This window comes from Coenobita brevimanus, chromosome 78 (genome assembly GCF_032717465.1).
Source record: "Coenobita brevimanus isolate Jiangsu-jjx chromosome 78, ASM3271746v2, whole genome shotgun sequence".
NCBI lineage: Eukaryota > Metazoa > Arthropoda > Malacostraca > Decapoda > Coenobitidae > Coenobita > Coenobita brevimanus.
Window position 1 is genome coordinate 15712116 of NC_137031.1, and position 23815 is coordinate 15735930.

The 23815-nt window shown below is 44.7% G+C and overlaps 1 protein-coding gene across 1 annotated transcript in view; it reads right to left on the reverse strand.

The window, feature by feature from the left end:
• The window catches only part of LOC145408709 (adhesion molecule nephrin-like), a 329089-nt gene that overhangs the window by 46594 nt on the left and 258680 nt on the right, over positions 1 to 23815 (reverse strand). The window lies entirely within an intron of this gene.

Here is a 23815-nt window from a genome sequence, read left to right on the forward strand (position 1 = left end):
CCTGTCATTAGGTTAACCAGTAAACTGCCCGTTCTAAGAGATTTGAGTAATTCAAGAACTGGCACGTTTTCTAGTTAATAAGCGTTAACCAGTAAACTACAAGGGTCCTGAGGGATTTGTGAATCCTAAGACTACGTTTCCTGGTTAATAATGACATAAGTACTGATTGCTAGGCAGGAAGAGAGAAATGACACTTTTGATGCTCCATCTTGATTCCTTTCACAGGTGCAGCTGGTGGGTGCAGCATTGCCATGCAGAACAGCTGATTGTCCCTGACACATGCTACCGCCTCTTCTCTTCTGCCTCATCGTCATCATTTATCATTGATTTGAATTATTTAATTTTGCACGTAGGTACAGTTACACCACAACTGTCACACCTACACCGTGTATTACATACATCATGCTACATCACAATTAGTTGTTAATGTAAATGTTGTGAACTTTTCACTCAGTTTGACCTGAGTACAGGATTTTTCACCATCGTCACGGAGTTTTTCCCCTCAAGCTTGCTTCTCTTAACGTAAATATGAAGTTTTTTTTCGCTCACCAGCGACTGTGACTTTCTCCTGTAGCAGGATAGCACACACACATCACAGTGTGAATCTTGTGTGACTGAGTTAGGATTTATATGTATGTATATTGAAATTTTTTCCTGAGAAAAAATTTCATTTTTGATGGGGCGTAATGTCACGAGTTGGCGCAATTAAGTATTTGAATAAACTCGTGACATTAACTTTGGTGGGAAACCGCGAATTCTAGTGGAATCCCAGTATTTATCACTCAGTTTAACCACCACGTATTCACCCGATCGGGAATGTATTCAGGACATTTTTCACCATTTCATAAGTGATCGTCTTTGTGCGAGACATTAGCACCTCCGCTGAGCGATTTATTATGGGCGTGTTTCGCTCATTCTAGCCATTAGCAAATGCGGCTTGACACTCGCCTCTTTCTCACAATTTGAACTCAGTTGAGATTTGAGCTCCATGGAAGCAGGTAGTGTGTGTGGCAGTGTCCTTCCTCAGCAACGACGCCTAGTTCCCACTGCTGCCATTGAATTCCCACCTAGCGTGATTGGCGAGAGACTCAGCGTGTGCAGCGTCCTTCCTCAGCAACGACGCCCAGTCATCCGCTTTGTCCACTTTTCTGACCAGTATTTCTTTTCGTTTTTTCCTAGGTTTAAGAGTTAGCTTTTGAGTGAGCGAGTGAGTGCGATCTCCTTATTTTGAATTCATTTTGAAACATGTAACGTAAATTTATTTTATTGTAATCAATAAATTTAACAGTTCTTTTTCTTGAGCTTAATGTAATGTAAACTCGTGTTTTATTTCTCCATTAAGCTTATTTCACTTATAGCTCCTAGTTTGCATAAACGCTTTGCTATTCATAACTGGTACTTAGGCCAGTCCTTTTGTATTAACTTAAATCCATTGTGCCATCTAGGAGTTAATGCATCAGCAAGAACCTGTTATCATTAACCCTTGAAACGCGGAGCGTCACGTTTGCGATGATCGCCCAAAAGGACATAACGGCGGATCGTTGCGTTTGCGATTCAAGTTAATTTTGAATAAACGCGGGCAAGGATGTTCCAGCTGGTATTGTCTATCAGTACCACCACCCTTTAGCTACAGTTAGCATACTTGACCTTTGCACTACTGACCTCCGTTGTTGCCAAGTATCGCGTTTTTTTCCCCCTCCCCCCCCACCACGGCCCGGCTAGCCTGGTTGTGATATGTATGGCAGCGCTCTGACTGCTCAGAACTGTAAATCTGCGCTCTCCTCTCACAAGCAGTTTATGCTAATAGGAAACGCTTGTTTCCCCAGTTGTCACACTAGCTTTTTTTTTCGCACGGTTTGCCCCTGTTTAGCATCAGTTTACTGCAGGCTTTCACAGTGACATTATGGCGAGTTCTAGCTCTTCCGAGTCAGTGTGAGCGGCCGACAGGACGAGAATAAAGTGACGGGCACAAGGCAGAATAAAAGCACGCCACGGTGATCTTTTGGGAAGTAATATGATTGAAAATAATGTAGTATACATGTTTTTAGCTGTGAAAATGGAAATGATTGTTGAGTGACGAGAAGACCGCTGCTGCGCTGCATGTCGGCTGTACACTTCGTTGATTTTAGCCTTATTTTCAGTGCTTATTGTACAAATACGGATTCCAAACTACCTGTACGTTGTAGTATAAAGTTTACTGTGACAGAATGAGTCTGTGGTAGAGGGGAAACCGGGTTGCTGGACGTGTGAAAATGAAGATTTTGTTACCCAACTTTGCAAGTCTCCACAAGTCCTTGGGTAGTCCACGAAGGCTCAACACCTGTCTCTGGAGAAAGCTGAATGTAAGTACTATCTGCCATACCAAGTATAATGTTCTAGGGTTAATCTCTGATTTTTGGCTAATATTTTCCTACAGGTACTCAGACCGCGATCCTACCCCGCCACCCGGGGGGGGTCGGCTGTCCATGGCCGCGTTTTAGGGTTTAATAGCATTAGTTATTGGTTGTCAGGGGTGGAGTCACTTTTTCCAGAGGCCAACAGTACTAATAAACAGCACGTGTGAATAATGTCTCTGCTGTGTACTGCTGAGAAAGTTTATAAATTCTCGTCCTTAGAGAATCGGCGAAGTAAGTCGCATAAAGTAATCATTGCTTGATTTTCACAAATAAATTCTTTGTCTCTGTTCTCAAGTATTATTGAATAATATTCTTTAATATTGTATACTCTTTAAAAACCCTGTGACAATCAGCCATTAAGTCTACAGGCAGGAGTGTGGTTTGTTATGACAGGGTTTCCACTCTGCTTCACCCTGCCCATAAATGATGTGAGTATTTTACCTTTATATAGTGAAGCCAATACTTATATTTGTGAAACATATAGTGCCTGAATTGGTGCATTATGCACGCCATAGAGATATGCAACAGTCGCTAAGGAAACAGGCGGTCACGTACGGCATAGAGTCGGGAATAATAGACGATGTTGGGATGGAATCATGTGATGGTGTTTTATACTGCATATGATTTAGTGTGAAATATACATATAAAATAGTGCAGCAAGTGTTCACAGAGAATTATTTCATGCATTGACTGACTTAGCTAAAACATAGCGCAAGTGTCAGAGACAAGAAATATGCCACAGCCACATATACATACGTATATCGTGCAGCGAATGTTTGTGGAGAAATCTATTGTGTGCATCGCATGTGTTTTAGGCAAATGTATCGCAAGGAGAGAAGAAAATACGCTACAGCCACAGACACATACACTCACGCACACACACTCACCCACACCCACACCCACCCACACACGCACACACTCACCCATACACGCTCACACACTACATAACTCCTCATCTTCAAGCTACTGAGTTATACGTTTTTTTTTTTATTTGTATACTGACCTGTTTCTATAGTTCAATAATTTTTACACAAATAAGTAATGTTTTTTACATACACACATATGAGATGAAAGAAAGTTCAGCTTCAGTATCAGAACCTAGCAAAAAGACTAGTGGTCATGTTGAGTTTCTGACAGCACTATCAATAACTTTATGATATTTTACGTGTATACTTTGAGTAAAAAAAGAAAATAATAAAACGTAACGAGCGAAAATATGTAGCCGTGGGTGAGGCAGGGAAAGAATGTTTTTTATCTCGCGTGCAGGTGAGGAGGAGTATCTACGGTTGTCGTCCACTTAATCCAAAACTATTGGACGTATTGATTTCCCGTAAGAACCATGATAAAGAGCAGTAAATTCTACGTATGTTCATTTGCAGACTATAAGCCTTTGGGAGCATTTTCTGTTGGAAAAGTTGGGGGAACAGACTGTTTTGGTCAAGTCGAAAGCGCTCGGAGGAGCAATCTCACTTTGTCAGCCAATTACTCGAAAACTATTGGACGTATCGATTTCCTGTAAGAACCGTGATAAAGAGCAGTAAATTCTACGTATGTACAAGACATAACAATGTAATATCTATGATAAGAATTCGTTGTTACGTAGGCGGGAATATTGCATATGCTGTGCTCACATCACGAAAGTGACATACGGATGTGAGTTCCCAGTCGTTTTTGGCGATTTACTCGAAAACCATGAGGCGTATCGAAACCATTTTTAAGTCATTAGAAAGTTCGTGAAATTCTGCATAATATTATGCAATAAAAACATAACATGTCTGAGAAAAGTTCAGAATTAGAGCTCCTTGAATTTTTTCAAAAATGGCCTTCAGTTTTTGGCTATTTTCTCGAAAACTACAAACTGTATCACAACCGGATTTGCCTCTTTAGAAAGCTGATGAAATTCTCTATCAAAACTTCTAATAACATTTTCCTGTATGATGGAAAACATTCGAATGGTGATGTTGGGAAGTGAACGTGACATAGCGAAATGTTTATTCACGGCCGCCTAATGTTATTTTATTCATGTTTTCCTGTTTTTCTGTGGTGCTTATCAGCTAGAACAAACATCGGCGAATAAGATGACATAGATTTCATGGCAGTATATTGATGTTTGGGTGGCGAAAATAAGGAGAGAATACGTGTTATTTGCCGCGCGTGGACAGCCGGGCCGGGCGGCTTCGCAGTCAAAATCGTGCGCCGGAAAACTAATTGAAACTTATCGTGCGCGAAAGAGTTTAATTTATCATCAGTTATAATGTACTTGTTAACACATAATGACCACGACTCTGGTATCTTCGTTTCACCATTGCCTTGGGATCTCTGTTTACCGAGACTGACTTCCATTAAGTTACTTAACAAATGAGGAATTCCCTAACGTGAAGTGAGAAGTGTGGACATAGAATTCACTTCCCAAATTCAGTCCCACCAGCAATGACCCTAGTTTCCTTGTACACTGGATGCAAGAAGGATATGTTCTAGATTCCTTCATTTGGTGCAATGAAACATAACGTATTCAGAACAAAAATGTGCATTCACAGAATCAACACTCACGCCCTACAAATGGTACTGTACATCTGACACTGCCCTTTGACCGTGTTTATCGACCGATTGTTTTCAAAATCAAATTATTTCACAATTACTAGAAACTAAACCTTTCCACTAGGTTTGATCAAAATAGGATGAAAACTGTTCGAGCTCACCACTCTCTGTGACCGTAGTTTGAAACTGGTGGTAATCCGTTCTTCTGGTACCACCAGATATGTCGGACTACGAAACTTCCCACAATGACAGCTCAACATTCTACAAATAGTAAAAGATTTAACCTACAGTGAAACAAAGTAATAGTTATGGACTATTGTTTATTCATGTACCTTGTTCTTCCTTTTAATCTCTCCAGTGCTATCAAGTATTAATTTTATTCTAGCTATCTCTACACGATCTATTCAGCCATTGTATTAAAGAGATAAGTGATGGTTTCAAGCAGTCTTGTCAATGAAAAAAAAAAATTCTTAGAGCTGTGTAAGGCTGTCCGTGGAGAGAAAGAACAAAATGAAAGTCATCAGATTTAGGAGCTTCATAAGGCTTACTTATATCCTTACACTCCCAGTTCACTCAGTAGATTGTGATCATGGTCTCAAACATGTCGGACATACCAGGATACCAAGTCAGATTGCAGAAGTAGTCTATCATCAGATAACGTAACCAGTCTTTTTTTTTTTTTTTTTTTTTTTTTTTTTTGCGTTCACTCCATGCCCTTTCAGTTCAAGCCTTTAATTCCACCGAGTCAGTTCATCTGTGGAGGTGGTAAACTATGGTCAGGATGCACAACAATAAAGCCATATCGAGAGCATACTCAGAGGTCTGTTACTAAAGACTGAGAAAAGGATGAATATCGGTGATGTTAAATGTGTAGATTCCTATTGCCCAGATGTATGGACATGACAGTGTCTGATGGCGACTTAAATGGTAGAGTTGCAGTTATACCATGGAATCAACACATAATCATAAATTATTAATGACTGATTTTGTTTCCTTACAGGACTATATTCACTAACAGGTACTGACTGCACCGCAACCGGTACGCTTTCTTCTTTAGTCCGAGATACACTCGGATGCTAACGTTTGTACAGTACATGCACATTTAGCACTGCATGCTAGTCTTCTTTAATTTTGGGTAAACACTGGTTGTAAAGCCGTGATCCACTAATATTCAGCGAATATGGTACATTTGGTCTGCCCGCAATGCCGACGGAATATTTTTTTGTCTATGGTCATCAACTGGACTGTTTGTGTCTTTTTACTCAATTCTGATTCTGTCTGTATTCCCAGCCTTTGTCATATTGTAATCAGAGCTAAATTTCTTCATCTGTGACGAATCCTCAAAGCTGGGTCCAAATCAAAGCTTATTTATAAGTTTGAATATTTAATCTTCCCCTGTGACTTTGACCTCAGGAAGACTGTTCTAAGAACCAAGTAAGTCCCTTAATTATCACCCAAAACTCCTCTGCAAAGTGTGATTTAAAAATGTATAAACTCTTTACGTTGGCCTTAACATGTTACCGTGACCATTAACCTGTGGTTCTCACATTCTACAGGGCTACATCTAGTTTAACCCTTAATCCATTCACCAAGTTTGCTTAAAGTTGGATGAAGACTTTCAATGATTTCGACCACACTCAAGGCTGTAGTATAAAGACCAAGAGACCTAGCGGTAGAACGGCGACGTTCAGTCGTTAGACTTTCCTGAGCGTCGTCATCGATACTATAAAAAACCTGGACCGTCTGCCTTGACGAAACCCAGCTCAGGTGTTTGAGCGCTGCAACAGTCGCTAGTTTTGGCGAGAATACGCTGCACGAGCGCGAACAGCGCGCGAATTTTCAATGTTTCTTCGGTTTAATACACCAGACACATCACTAACCCATTCTAAATTGTTGTATTTACTTAGGAAGTATGTATTTATGCGATAGAAATAAACAAAAAGTACGACAGAACTCAGAATGTATTTACGACCAAGATACAGTATACTGTATAGGGTAAGTATAAATTATGAATTTGTATCATGCAAATATTTTGATTAAATAATTGTTGAAAATATAGAGATTTGAATTTATGCGAGCAAAATGAATGTATTATTGCATACTTCATAGACTTCCATGGTATGTTTCCTGCCGGCCAATCAACCAATCAAGAATTACAGTATACAGCAGTGTATTCTGATTATGTACACCTCTACTCATCTGGCAGTGCATCTTATGTTCTTGAATTCATATAGCAAGATTAAATACATAGTTATTACAGAATCATTTTCAGCGTGGAGACTGCTTTTGCTTCTATACAAAGCCGGTTGAATGGTGGCATTAACAGTAGGACCAACACAAGAAGGATGCAATAACACTCCTCCAACTTATTTTTTCAGCAATTTCTTTCCACAGCTATCATCCAGCCATGACCAGCAGACATGTTGGAAAATATAGGTTGCCAGTTGTGTTTACTGCCACAGTTGCTCATTCAGTTTTAAATATCTGGCTACAGAGTTCTTTACCTATAATACTGCCACCTTCCCTGTCTGTTATTACTAGTAAATTTCCAATTTAGCTCAGTAATTATACTGCTGTGGTTTTCACATTCTTGATTATTACCTTTCCCTTCAGGCAGTATGCAGTGATTTCGTAAGTTACTAGGTACAGTATTTCTTTTTCTATCCCAGTCTACTAGATAAGCCTTATCTTTCTTCCCAAAAATCACTCTACCTTTATAATACCTTCATCCAGTTCTGTTTTATTACTGCCTACTGCTCTGTTTTCCTAGCTTTCTCCTATACTGTTCACAAGCTTGATGCTGGTCTCCTTCACCAAATATTCGTTTCGTTTCATTTCGTTTTTGAAGGCTCCAATATGCTTGAATGCGTCGGCCATTGTCACCTAATGACGGCTCTCCATGCTGCTTGATCTATGGCAGCCTACCTGTTCAGTCCCTTACCCCAGAGGTCATACATAATGACCTCCTCCCAGGTCTTTTTTGGTCTACCCCTCGCAACCCCACCCCTAATATTAACGCTTCTCACTTTCTGCATCCACTTATCATCCCCCATCCTATCCACATGCCCAAACCACCTCAATCTACTTCACATCATCACAACACCAATACACTCCAGTCCCATCCTACCACTCAATAATTGAGTGGTAGGACGGGACTGGAGTGTATTCTTCTATCGTAAACCTAGCTCCCCCAGGCCTTGCATTCAGGGACCTACTGCACATCCACCTAATCATTGTCATTTCTGTACGTTTGAGACTGCGAATATGCTCTTCCTTTACTGCACAAGTCTCACTACCATATAGCATTACACTCCTAACACGTGCTGCATACAAAGATCCTTTAGCACGTACGAAGAGCCCTCTCAATGTCGGGAGAGACAACAGCTCCCTGAATTTCTTCCAACCACTCCTCACCCTAGCTCCAGCCCCACCTTCAGCACATAACATGTCTCCAAATTACAAAACCCTTCCACACACTCAAGAGACTCATCAGTAGGTTCAATCTTTTTAAGAATGACAGTCTCCACCTGCTCTCTCCGAAGCACCACACACATAAAATCAAAATTTTCTCGCAGTCTACCTCTAAAGACCACTGCATCTCTTATGCATCCACATATCACAAACACTGCACAAGATGGAATTATTTCGCACACCCTTGTTGCAGATTGGAAATGGCCACTCTTCTTCTTCTTTGACAATACCACCATCAACCCTAAATATCATCACTTTTGTTTTATCTGCATTTACCCTTAAGCCCTTGTGCCCCATACCATCTCTCCACTTCCTAAATCTTTCCTCCACCTCCCTTTCATTCTCTGCATTCAACACCAAATCATCAGCATACATCTCCCATGGGAGTCCAATTCTGAAGTCATGTGAGAGGGCTTCAAGTACCATGATAAACAACAAGGTACTCAAAACTGACCCCTGATGCACACCAACATTTATGGAATACTAACCACTCAAATCTCCATTCACTCTTACCTGGGTGCGAGCACCCACATACATGGCCATACCCACCCTAACCAGCCACTCCTGATTCCAAGCTTTCTCATTGCCCACTTCACCACCTCTCTAAGGACTCTGTCAAAGGCCTTCTCCAAATCAACAAAAACAAAGTACAGTTCCCATTTAATTCCTATATAATTATCCTGAAGCTGTCAAACAATCAGTGGTCCCCCTGCCTGGCATAAACCCAAACTGCATCTCATCAATATTAACTCTTACTCTAATCATACCTTCTAGAACTCTCTCCATTACCTTCATTTCCTGATCTAAAAGCTTTATACCTCTATAATTTCCTTTCTAGGGCGTTGCCCTTCCCCTTGTACACATTTACAATTGCACTCTTCAGCCAGTCATTTGGGACAACACACTCATATATAATCATATTTATCAGGTCAGTGACTAACCTCACTCCTGTATCTCCTGAGGCCTTCAACATTTCAGCAGATAAACCAGACACACCTGCTGCCTCCCCCACCTGCATCCTGCCTATTGCCTTACTCACAGTATCAAAATCAATCAAAGACCAAGGGCCAAACACTGGATCTCCTGGCTCCAAACCTTCTCTTTCCCAGTTAAGCTTCTCATTCAGCAGTCGGCTATAATGCTCACTCCACGCATCTTTAATATCCCCACTGTTCACGACTACCCTTCCTTCATCATTCTTCACACATATAATATCCCGATTCTCCCTCTTCACCTGATTTGCTACCTTAAATATCATATTCTTCCCTTCCACACGATTTATCAAGTAAAAGTCTCTATGACTCAGACTTTGCCCTGTATACATCTCTTCTAGCCCTATGCTTGGCAGCCAAGTCTTCCTCTTTGTTACCACCCTTCTTTCATTCCCAGAAAAGCCATCTTTTCTCCTTAACTGCAGCTTCTACACTCTCATCCCACTACCAAGTTAATTCATGTCTTTGTGGGCCTCTTGTCCAACCGCATACTGCAGCTCTCAAGAGGCAATTCTTCAGGGCTCTGTACTGTTCATTTACGCCTCTGTCAATGGCTCCCTGTTCAGCCACCAATTTCCTCATCTCGACATAGAAACCATCCCCTACTACTTGGTTTTCCAGCTTCCATATTTTCCCCCTAGGTGCATAAGTCCTATTTATCATCACTCGCTCTTTAAGTACCATGTCACATATTAATAATTTGTGCTGCTGCACACACTCCTCGCTTCCTATGACTTTAACATCCCTCACTAACCTCCTATCAGGCCTCATGACCAGGAAATAATCTATCTGAGTGCTATTTCCCCCAGACCCGTATGTCATCAACGTACTCGCTCTTTTCCTAAAATGTGTGTTGCACACAATCATATTCATTGTCTCTCCAAACTCGAGTATCCTTTCCCCTTCCTCATTTCTTGCACCATATGCGCATCCCCCATGTACTCCTTCATATCCTTGCATTGCTTTACCTACATGACCATTTAAGTTGCCTCCCAGAACCACTATCTCATCATCCCCAATACCGCCTACTACACGTATTAAGTCATCCCAAAATCTATCCTTCTCTACCCCATCCAAACCTACCTCTGGAGCATATGCCAATATAATTTCAAACATCATTCCATCGAACAAAATTTTCATTACTAATATCCTATGACTTACTCTAATAACATTCTTAACATATTCCACCCATTTCTCCGCAACCAATACACCCACACCTCCATATCCGTCTTTCCTACCCTGCCAAAACAGCTTATAATAGGAATCCTTTCCAGCAATTTTCCTGGCTGACCCACTTCTGTACCAGACTACCTGCAAACATCCCACATCCACCCACCTCCTACTGAATGGCTCTACCCCTTAAACTTCCTACATTCCATGAACCCACTTTCATTCCCCTGCGTGCTTAAACGTCCTCAGGCAACTCGTTCATAGTCAGTAATAATAAAGGGGGAGAGACATGCCACAGGCCCCATCCACTGCATAGACCCAGGTCCAGGCAATGGACCTAGAACCCCTAGTCCACCAGCAGTACCAGTGGCTGTGGTAGTGGCCTTGGGACACCCTCCATGCGTCCCTTGGCACTGTAACTGCCCCGCCATTATGCACCCACTGAAAGGGCAGCCTCCTAGGGCGCTACTTCCAGGTTCGGGCCCCTCTCATTACTTATCATTATTTCCTGTTTGTCACAGTCACTGCTTCACTGCTTCTTTCATGCATTTGTATAATCCTTCCACCCAAACCAATATTCCTTTTCCTACACTCATCTACTCCATTAAAGTAACTGTCTAAATTCCAATCTAATTAACTATTTTTTTTATATTATTACATTGTTCTATCCCCATCCCACACTGCCACTGCCCCCAACAGTGGTAGCTTGCTATAGGAAGGACATTGCCCATTGAGCTGTTCTTCTTTTGGTCAGCCATCCGATGTGCAACAACAATATCGGCTCAGGCGTGGTAAATAAACACTTGCTTCTCAAGTTTGCCATCTGTATTCAACAAATAATTACACTTACTGCTTGCCAACTACACTTCACTGTTTTCAGTATCAGAGCTATACATCCTTCACTAGGCCGTACTGACACTGAATTGCACTGAAACTATAACTAATACGAAACTCCATAGGTCCTTCACACAAGTTGGAAGCGGCCAGTTTTTCACAGCTGCCACCTTCTCCAGATCAGTACAGACACCGCCCTTGCCTACAATGTTTCCCAGGTACTTGACTTTTTTTTGGAACAAGTGGCACTTCTTGGGGTTCAGCCTGCAGTGTGCTGCTCGGATCCTGTTGAGCATCTCTGACAGCCTCTCCATTTCCTGGTCAAAAGTTCGTCCAAACACTATTACATCATCAAAATCGATGAGAGCTGTCTGATTAGTGCAGGCCTTACTGTACTCAAACCATGAGATGCTTAAAAGTAGCCCGGGGCATTACAGAACTGTCATAAACCCCGTCCGTATGAAAAGGCTGTTTTCTCCTTGTTCTTTTCTGCAACCTTGACCTGGTGATATCCTGCTTTCATGTTTAGGGTGGGGAACCACTTGGCACCTGACAGAACATACAGCATTATCATCAAATCTTTGTAAAGGGTATGCATCCTTCACTGTCATATCTTTCAATTCTCGATAATCCACACAGCACCTCATAGTACTGTCCTTCTTCCTTACCAGAACGACTGCTGACGCCCAAGGGGAGCTGGACTTTTTCTATCACTCCCTGACTTCGAAGACTCTCCATCACCTTCTCCATTTCTTGCCGATGAGCTGGCGCCATCCTCCGAGCTGGCTGTTTAATTGGGTGGTGATCCCTGGTATTGATACAATGCTCAACCAGATCTGTGCATCCCAGGTCTAGATCTCCGGTGGATGAGACATCAGTAAATTTCACTAGCAGTTGACTTGACTGCAGCACTTGTGAGTCAACCAGGCACTGGCAACTCCTTGAAAACATGCCTTGTAAGTGGTCTGGCAGAATCCCATCTTCTTTGACAACACTCATTATACAGGCCTTCCACTTATGCCATTCAGGGCCCACCGCCTGGCACAGGCCCACAATTTCTACCCCATTGATTTTCTGTGGCTCATGGGAAAAAATGGCGATCACTATCGGCACTTCACCTGCACATGTTTTCACCAAAGTTCTCCCCATTATCACTCTGTCCTCTGTCTTGTATCTACATCAGGTTTTGCCACCCTTAGACAGCTGTCAAAAGAGCCACTCACTTTTGCACTGGAGTGATAGTTCTGATCTTAGGGGTATCATTGTAGTGTGGAGCACCCTCACTTCGCCACCAGAACTGGTATGTTTCACTGCCTTGACTGGAACTGACTTTCCTCAAACTTCAGCTTCATCGAGCAGAAGTCCAGTTCGCATCCCTTGGACATCAGATAGTCCAGACCAAAAAGGCAAGGATCCTCCATCTTGGCTACATAGACTGGAAGTGTGGCCTCTTGCCCTGCCACTTCAGTCCGGACATCCAATGGTCCCCACAGTTCTGTGCAGTGCCCAGTTATACCACACAATTGTTTTGATGACTCAAGCAGATACCAATGATGTAACACATCAGCCTCACAAAGGTCTGCTCTGAGGCTGAATTAATCGCCAAGGAACACTTCTTGCTGTCTATTCTTCCATCTACCTTCAAGCTGTCAATTGCAGTTCTCTTGCACTTTCTCAGTGGTGGGGCTACTTGGGAAAAGCCAGCTGGTGGTTACCCCTTAACACTAGCCTCCATAAATTTTATGCTTCTTTCTGATATTCTACAGTCTTCTTCTTATCCTCCCCTTTCTTCTTTGGACACTCAGAACTGAAGTGTCCCACCTCACCACATGTCCGAAACTCTTATGGTACAATTGTAGATTTCCATGCACTGCTCTGTTCTTGCTCCTTCTTCCATTTGTAACAATCCTCCTTCTTTTGTCCCGGCTTACCGCAGAACCAGCAACCTCCTCCAGTCTTTTCCTGTTCCCTCTCCTACTTGTGGCATGCCTGTTTCATATGTCCTGGCTTTTCACAGTACCAGCCGCTTCCTTAAAATTTTTCCACTTCACATACAGTACCTTCTCCTTTCTTGCCTTGAATTCTGCACTTCGACCTGCCTGAAAAGTGGACGTAATGGACCTGATGTAAGACTCAAATTCCAGAGCCCTGGTTAATGCTTATGGCATGCTTCTGGGTTGTACAGCTGCGAGCAGATGACTAGAGGCCACCTAGTCCACCAAGATGTTGGTGTTTTATCTGGCAACAGTGGTAGCTGTGAACTTGACCGAGATTCAGTCTGCTGTCCGGGCAAAACAAACCCAGTGATAATTTGTCAATGTGCAGTGCTAACTGGTCTCCAATCAATATCATGCAAGTAAACGCATAATACTGATAATGATTAACGTGTCAGACACGTGGTAGATATATTTATAATCATAGTATTACAACACAGGCATCCAAATTGTGGTGCGTTCATTCATGTGAGACACACGGGTATCGGTAGTGATTTATTTTGTTCGACTATCTTCGTGAACCAAACACCCTTCACCAGTTTTCAAGAGATATGCCATAGGGTTATCAGCTTCCCCGCAACCTAGCATTATTATCACAAAAAACACCGTCATGCCAGTCATCCCTCACCGTTAACCTCACTTTTGTCGACAGTTAAAGGTCCACACCACAGTAGGCGGAACAAGGGGAGGGGGGGGGTGAGGAAGGGCGGGACGAGTGGGACGTGTGATGGAAGGGGGATGAGGGGGCAAGTGGTTGGCTGCGGTATTTAACGTATATGAGATTAGAGGTTATAATAGGTTTGTTTTGACAGAGAAAACCAATGTTTCTTTAATATTCGAGTGATAAAATCGAACGATTACTCTCTATAAATGTTTATCATCATGAACGGGTCAACTAGCTCCATCCCCCCCATACGTGACGTCACGTGGTGCCTATGTCACAAACCAAGGTGATGATGGAGCTGCATGCTCGGAATACCGTCTCACATGAATGAACACACCACAATTTGGATGCCTGTGTTGTAATACTTTGGTCATAAATATATCTACCACGTGTCTGACACGTTAATCATTATCAGTATTATGCGTTTACTTGCATGATATTGATTGGAGACCAGTTAGCACTGCACATTGACAAATTATCACTGGGTTTGTTTTGCCCGGACAGCAGACTGAATCTCGGTCAAGTTCACAGGTACCACTGTTGCCAGATAAAACACCAACATCTTGGTGGACTAGGTGGCCTCGAGTCATCTGCTCGCAACTGTACCTACATCACTTGCACTTTCAGCTCTGAACTATCAAGAGCATCGATGAACTGGACCCTCAGAAGAATAGACAGCAGGTTAGGTACTGCTCCAGGGTAAGCCTTGTGTGCCATACTCTCTGGGTCATGAGCAAGCTGCTGGAAGGTTTCGCCTCAAGTCCGTGCACGGGGCCGGAATGTTGCTCTATACACCTCAGTCTGGTACATGGTCCCGTATCTGTGCTCCAGCACTTTGCTAGGGACTGATAACATGTTCCTCTCCCCCACTGACATCTGGACCAGAATCTCCATTGCAGCACCCTCAAGGTTAGTAGCAAGCTGCACTGCCCTCTGCCTATCATCCCAACCATTCTGATCAGCGAGCATTTCAGACTGCACATGCTAAGCTTTCAAAGATACTTTGCCATCAAATTCCTGAGGTTTCTTTTTTATTGGATCTCCACAATAGCCATGCACTTCACTGCTTTGGGGCCTAAAAACTGGGGCATCATATTTAAGTCTAGGACTTAAAACTCCTACATTCTGATTAGTCAGCCCTGGAATGCTATCTTTAGATGCTTGGGATTCATCAAGATCCACCATACACTGTCGATTTTTTTCATATGCTCCCTGTATACTAACCTGAGGCCAAGAAGTGCAATATATCTCTACAGCATCAATTCTCTCACTAATTATCTTCACGTGGTCGACTACATGCTTCAACTGGTCATCTGCATGCTGCCTGCACTCCATCACTATTCCCTCACTAATTTTTAACTGGTCATCTGCTTGCTGCCTGCACTCCATCACTATTCCCTCACTAATTTTCAACTGGTCATCTACATGCTGTCTGCGCTCTCATGTTATTGCTTACCTTACACTTCTGCTGCTGTAGCACAGTGTATACTTCCTCCTTCAACTGTTGTTGTTCTTCCTTCATTTCTGCCATGAAAGCATCTAGCTGTCCCTGCATCCTCAGTTGTAACTCCTTCTGTTGCTCCTGTAACGCCTCATGAAGCAGTTCATACTATTCCTTCTGTTTTTCACTTTGTGCTTCTACTGTAGTTGTCTACTTTGTGCATGTAGTTGTTCTCTTTTTTCTTTCTGCCCTTCATTCTGTGTTTGTAGCTGTTCGCTTTGTGCCTCTAGCTGTTCTTTGATTTAGTTCTTGAGCTCTTTTCTTAAATTTGTATTTGTAGCTGTTCACTGAGTCTCTCTTGAGCTACCTTCAATTTGTGCTCATAGTTGTTCACTTTATGCTTGTAGAAACACTATGGTTCCAGCCACAGATGCCTCCTCCTGTCTAGTTTGGTCTCTTATCTGTACACCTTCTGCCTCCATGTCGAAGGTTTGACTCGCTGCAGCACTTTTCTAATTATCCTGTTCCTGACACCACTGTTACATCCCCGTCCCACACTGCTGTTGGAGCCTGTGGCAGTGTGGGATGGGGATGTAAGAATATGCAATAGTACAGGTCATTCATTCCCTTAGGCCTGCAGCTATTTACAAGGATGAGAAGCTCTTGGGATAGAAAGATGCCTCATGACTTTTTTTATGTGTATGTGTGTGTGTGTGTGTGTGTGTGTGTGTGTGTGTGTGTGTGTGTGTGTGAAAGAGAGAGAGAGAGAGAGAGAGAGAGAGAGAGAGAGAGAGAGAGAGAATCTCATGAAATAATCTACAATGTTTTACGAACAAGTTCTGTATTAAAGCTGACACATTTATGCCCAAGTCTGAGTGCTTGATTGAAATAGGTAAATATTTTAGCAGCATCCTAACCAGCCAATTCTGTTTTACCTATTGCTAACTTTACCTAACTTTATCTGATCTAAATCGGCTTATTTATTTATTTTGGTGCAGAAACTAACTACATATTACGATAAAGAACTTAACTCATTGCATTTATATGTTGGTATTGATGAAAACTGGAATACGCACTCCCGCCGTCAAACCCCCCACCCCACTACGGAGCTGCAGCCCCACCCCCACCCCAGGTGGGCCAGGTAAACAGGATGCAGACTCGGAGCGAAACAGGCTCAGGTACGCCCTGGCCCTATGTCCCTCTTCCCTTCAACTCACCCAACCACGACATCGCAGTGACAGCCAACTAGATCTCAGCCGGACCAGCCTTCGCCAGGATTGGGGTGGGACTGCTCCAGATACAGTAACGGCCACTGTACATACCAGGGAAGGGACGGCCACTGTATGCCCTTCTGCTGTCTCCTCCTGCAGCCCCACGGTAATGACCACTGTACATACTGGGGAAGGGATGGCCACTGTACACCCTTCTGCTTCAGCCACATCTGGGGTTAGCCCCAGCATGACGGCCAATGCACACACGCCGGCAGGCAAGAGTAGGAGAGGTTGAACCGTGGCGACGGCCACTGTACACGCCGGGGAGGCAATGGCCACTGTACATCCCTCATCCACCTCCTCCTCCTACGGGAGTAGCACTGCGGTAACGGCCACTGTAAGTACCGGGGAGGGAATGGCCACTTTACGTCCCTCAGTTACTTCCCATCTGGCAGACAGACCTGCGGCGACGGCCACTGTACATGTTGGGGAGGGAACGGCCATTGTACGTCCCTCTTCTGGCTCTACCTCCTTCGGGAGCAGAACCCCGGTAATGGCCACTGTACGTACCAGGGAAGGAGCGGCCACTGTACGTCCTGCTGCTACCCCGAGGATCTGCGGAACCGCAGCGATGGCCGCTGTATGCGCCAGGGAAGGGACTGCCACTGAACGCCCTGCATCCACAGCCCTGAGGGTTCTCCCATCGGAGGAGGTCTCTGGCGCAACCCATTCTCCTTCCGGAGGCCGCACGGGACGCTCTTCTGTCTCTCCCTCCAGGTGTGGTTCCCTGGAGGAGCTGCCATTTGAGGAGTGATGGCAGGGTCTGATACCTGAGGAAGGGATCCACGCCCTTCAGCCTGCCCCCAGACGATGCCCGGCCCTGACGGATGCCCCATGGACGAGACGCCGCAGCCAACCCTTGACGTCGTGCCAGTCCAGAGGCAACCAGCCCCAGTCTTCCCAGAGGCACCCCCAGGACCCCAGGGCAGGACAGCCCTAACCCCATTCACCACCAGCCCTCCGCCCAGAGTAGCAAGCAGCAGGCCCGGCTCCTGACGCTGTTTGCCCCAGCCCTAAGGGCCACTCACCAGGTCGAGGCCCAATCAGGAAAGGGCCTCCCTGTACACCAGTCCAAAGCCACGCCAAGTCGACCTCACCCTCCACCATGAGCAGGCAACGACAGGAGTGTCTATTGACCCTGTCAGGCCCAGTTCCAAGGGCCACCCTCCAGGTCGAGGCCCCACAAGGAGAGGGCCTCCCTGTACACCCGTCCGCAGCCACGCCCAGACGACCTCACCATTCGCCAGGAGCAGGCGACGACAGGCGCGTCTATTTGCCCTGTCAGGCCCCAGTCCCAAGGGCCACCCTCCAGGTCGAGGCCCCCCCAGGAAAGGGCCTCACTGTACACCAGTCCTCAGCCACGACCAGACACCCTACCCTCCTTGCCTCCTACTGGAGGATACGCCCAACTACCAGCCTCCCGCGACTGGGCTCCACTTATGATTAGCCAGGTTTCAGCAGCCCAATAAGCCCAACAGTGTTATACCAGTGCCACCATTGTGATATAGAGACTGACAGTGTCTGTGTTTCAAGTCTTACTCACACCTATGGTGCAGTGAGAACTGACAGAGTCTATACTCATCATAGCGGCACCTCTAATACACAGTGAGAACTGGCTAAGTTTATAACTTACGAGTAGTACACTAAGACTATATGGTAAATGCTAATCAAACTGTACTTACAACTACGGTGTATTGTTGGTAAATAGTAATGACTTCCAGTGACTACACTTATATATACTGTGTGTATAAATGTTGTGTATCAAAGCCTGACATTGTCCATATAACCTATACTGTATATTTTTGCTATATATTGTAAGGGAATCAGAATTAAAGCCATATATGTGTAAGGTTGGTCGGCCGAGTTTTTATGCCTCGTTCCTCTTGTTGTGTGTTCTAGTTCCTGTCTCGAAAGAGGACCCCGCTCAGTAGCTAGTGTTCTTAGGACGAGAAGTCGACCTAAAAACACCTAGCATAACAAAAACTTTATGTACTCTAATTTTTACTCATTACTGTAACTTTATATGGGAACACTAATGCTGGTGAAAAATGCAAACCTAACCATTTACCAACACTGATCTAGCTCTAATATCTGTAATTTCTGCTGTAATATAATACTGAATTTATGCTCTTCTAATATTGGATATAGCCATTTAGCCTCAAATATGGTGGAAATGTGCTACTGTACCCCACAAAGTTCAGTACGTGGACTCACTGAATATGTTAGCAACCGCTGCAGCTACTGCATGAATCAACTAAATGCTTAAACCACAAGTGATATAGTTCGAGATGCACTCCGTTAACAACAAATGCCATTTATTTCATGATTTTCTAAAGGCAAGATTGTCACACAATGAATTTTTTCGGTTAGAGGCAGAAGCTTACTGGCTTGCCCTAAAATGTGGTAATTACAGCACTGAGCTGGCTAACACACATTCTTTCACACAGCTGCTGTATTAAAAATCTATTTTGAATGTACACACACATAGTCTGATATAAACTAGGCATCGCAGTTTATAATTCTAACTCCAATATTATGCGCCACGTTGCCACCTCGCAACCACGGAAGATTTATTTACTCGTATTCATTGAAGAAACGTTCAGTTGTATAATTTTCTGAATAGCCCTGTATTTCTCACATATTTCAGCCTGCCTAAGAATTTTTTATTCCTGAATTAATTATTCAGTGTCTACAAATTGGAATAAAAACATAGCTATTGTATGCTCCACGAAAAGGGGGTCTCTGGCATAGATATATGCCACATGACAATACTTTTGATGCGTCTGCGCGGCCGTCATCTTTGAACGGTCAAGCTGACGATGTTGTGTTTCTGACAATGGGCTAAGTTGACCACTATTGATCTAGAAATGCCGCAACGCTGTTGCTTTTGGGGTGTAGAAAGCTTTGGAATATGTCTGTGGTGTCTGCTTATGCAAGCATCCCTCAGCTACTTCCCTATCCCCCAAAAAGAAGGATGGTGGGTTGCAGAACGGAAAATTAAGCCTGCATTCCACCGAGTTCATGTTTCAAATGAGCCAGGAACTACAGCCACCACCATTACGACAACAAGCACCACCGCCACCACCACCATCACCATAACTGTAATGCTGAGTAGAATTTGGCTCGACCTCTCGTTCCAAATCAACTCAACACTGAGCGGGGTCCTCTTTCGAGACCGGAGCTAGTGCAATGAAGAGAGGCAGGACATAAAAACTTTCGGCAACACCATACACGTATATTATTTCAGTTAGACACAAGACATTTCAGTAGACATTACATCACAATATAGAGCAATACAAAACCTTATCTAAAATATTGTGTATCTCGCAGGATACTAGCTTCTTAGATATTAATGACAATACAACAAATCTTAGTACTAGGAGTACAGTAAATACCCGTGCGCGCGGAGCGCGGGAGAGGAGAGAGGGGGGGGGGGTTTCTGATTTACCAGGAAGGGAAGGGGGGAGGTAGGGAGACACGGAGAGTGACTTAGAACGGCGAGGGAGGAGTTATGGTAATACTTAATGAGGCCCGATATTGACAAGGGAGTTTAGGTGTTTTCTATTGGCAAGAATTCTTTGATAATTAACTCTGGTTCTTATTTGGACTTCAAGAGCGGGGTTGAGGAGTGGGGAGGGTTTTCAGGGATAGCGTGCAGAACAAGGGAGTACAGTTATCACTCGCGGTCCTCGTATTTTTGGCAACACAAGATTTCCGTCAGTACAACTTATATACTACATATCTCCCTGGTAGGTTATGTAGGTTCGCACTTCCCAACGCGTAACAAAGTCGGAACCCTCGTAATTTCTATTCCACTGTATTACTCAGAGTTTAACCAATAGCACTCTAATGATGTATTATCCTTTCCTTGGGCTCTAGAGAGAAGTCCTTAGTAAACTCGGGATGACACTCACACGTATCTTCACTTGGGGTCTCTACCCCTATTCTCGCCCGTTAATGTAGCATTATGTCCTGGGTTACCCCAATGGAAATTACATGAAATCACTGCACTAGTCTTATTCTAAGAAAAAAGGAGTCACACTTAACCTACTTCATAATTGCTGATCCTCGTATCTCTGGTGGAGAGAAACACAGTTACCTCAGCGATGATCCGGTCGGGCTGAGGGTGTCGCCAGGGTAGGGCGAGCCGGGAGGGCACGGGGCGACTCACTAGGGCGTCCTCTCACGTCCGGGGGCTTCCGGACTGGGCTCCGGACTGGGGCCGAAGAGGGCTAGGAACCTCTGGGTCAGGTCCCGGCGTCCCGGGGGCGTGGTGAGGTCTCGCCCGGGTGTCCTGGGGCGGGCCGGAAGAGGCGACGGACTGCGGTCTCCTATGGGCAGGGGCGCCGGCAGGGAAGGACTGCGGCAGCGGCTGTCACGGGAGCCCGACAGGTGGGTCTTCTCAAGGGCCTCGCGCAGGGAACAGAGGCCGGGGGAGACAGGGAGGTCTTTCCTCCTCACTATACCCTGGGAGCGACCATCGATCGTCTCCACCGGGGTGCTGAGGGAGCGACCGTTGATCGTCTCTACCTTAGCTTGCAGGGAGCGACCATTGATCGTCTCTACCTGATTTTGTTGTGAGCGACCATAGATCGTCTCTGTCTTTTTTATATGGGAGCGACCATTGATCGTCTCTACCAGTGTGCTGAGGGAGCGACCGTTGATCGTCTCTACCTTAGCTTTCAGGGAGCGACCACTGATCGTCTCTACCTGATTTTGTTGTGAGCGACCATAGATCGTCTCTGTCTTTTCTTTATGGGAGCGACCATTGATCGTCTCTACCAGTGTGCTGAGGGAGCGACCGTTGATCGTCTCTACCTTAGCTTTCAGGGAGCGACCACTGATCGTCTCTACCTGATTTTGTTGTGAGCGACCATAGATCGTCTCTGTCTTTTCTTTATGGGAGCGACCATTGATCGTCTCTACCTTGTTGTGGGGGGAGCGACCGCTGATCGTCTCTACCTTGCCACTGTTAGAGCGACCATAGATCGTCTCTACCTTAGGGGTGCTGTCTGGAGTACAGTTTCTGACTCCACCCCTAGCTAACTCGGTGATTCCGCCACGCGAAGGTAGTGTCTTTTTCCTACGGTGGCGGCGGCGCGGTGGTTGCGTTTCACAAAGGCGCACGGCCCGGGCTGACGTATGCCGCTGTTGCCCGGAGTGGTGGTGGCTGGCGGCGGCTACCCCGGGGAGTCCGAGTGGGGGGAGTCCGAGTGGGGGTGTCGGCATTTCTGAGGGCAGACTCCACTGCTCCTGGTCCGCCTTGATGTCGGGGAGACTGCGGTATTCTCCGGAATATTCCGGAGAATCGATGCGGTCAAACCCACGCATTTCAATAACAACAACAACAACAACAACAACCACAGCAACAACCACAATCACCACAATAACAACCATCACCATATCAACCACTACCACCACCACCACCCTCGCAACAACAGCAATGACAACCACAACAACCACCACCACCACAACCACAACAACCACCACCACATCAACAACAACCACCACAACCACAATCATAAACACCAACATCACAACCACCACTATTATCACCACAACCATCCCCACCACAGTGGCAACAACCACAACAACCACCACAATCACAATTGCCACCACCATCACCACAACAACAACCACCCCCACGACAACAACAACCACCATCACAACAACTACCACTATCACCACAACAACCACCACCACCACCACAACAGCCACCACCACAACAGCAACAACAACCACAACCACAACAACCACCGCCACAACCACTATCACTACAACAACCACAACAACCACCATCACCACCATCACAACCACCACCACGACCACCACAATAACAGCAACAACAGCCACCACCACAACAACCACCACTACCACCACAAAAACAACAATGACAACAACCACCACCACAACAACCACCACCGTAACAACCACCACCATAACCACTACCACCGTAACAACCACCACAACCACTACCACAACCACTACCATCACAACCACTACCACCACAACAACCACTACCACAACAACCACTACCACAACAACCACCACCACAAAAACCATCACCATTACAACCACCACAACAACAACCACCACAACAACCATCACCACAACAATCACCACCACAACAACTACCACCACAACAAGCACCACCACAAAACAAGCACAACAACAACCAAAATTACAATTACAGCAACAACCAGAACAACTACAACCACTACCACCACCACTACCACCACCACCACCACCACCACAACAACAACAACAACCACAACAACAACAACCACCACAGCAACAACCACAACCACAACAACAACCACAACAACAACCACAACAACAACAATAACAACAACAACCACAACCACAACCACAACAACCACAACAACCACAACCACAACAACAAACAACAATAACAAAAAAAACACCACCACAAAACAACAACAACAATCACCACAACAACCACTACCACCACTACAATAACAACAACCATCACCACAACAGTAACCACCATCGCCACCTTCACAACAACAACAATATTCCTTTTCATGGTCTGACTTCACTCTAAAACAAGCGCCACTATTAAATGTTTGCCTGCATCGCGGCTGTACTGTACTATAGAATGGGCGATTCAGCATCTAGGTTTATTTCTATTTATCGTCTCTGGTGGCTTTAATCTTCCTGTCACACTCTAGTACTATTTGCCGCCATAACAGGGTGATGAATGTCTGGCGTGATCTGCAAACTTATAATCATAATGTACGAAAAATAAGAACGTCAGACTCTCACGTTTGTCAATACTGGCTTTAGTTTTCATAATACGGTCCTTAGTCACACACGGATCGAACTTTGACTGTGCCATGCCTTGTCCTTTGCCTGGTTATTCTCAAAATCGAAAGGCTTCATCCTCGCCTTGCACTAAACTCTGGATAACCTGCTCTATATTGGATAAAAACTTGAAGCTAATCTTTTCAAGTGAACTTGATCACAGACCTATGGCTTTCAAAAACTGTGTCACAGCCTTGACAGACCCTAAACATTCCCATG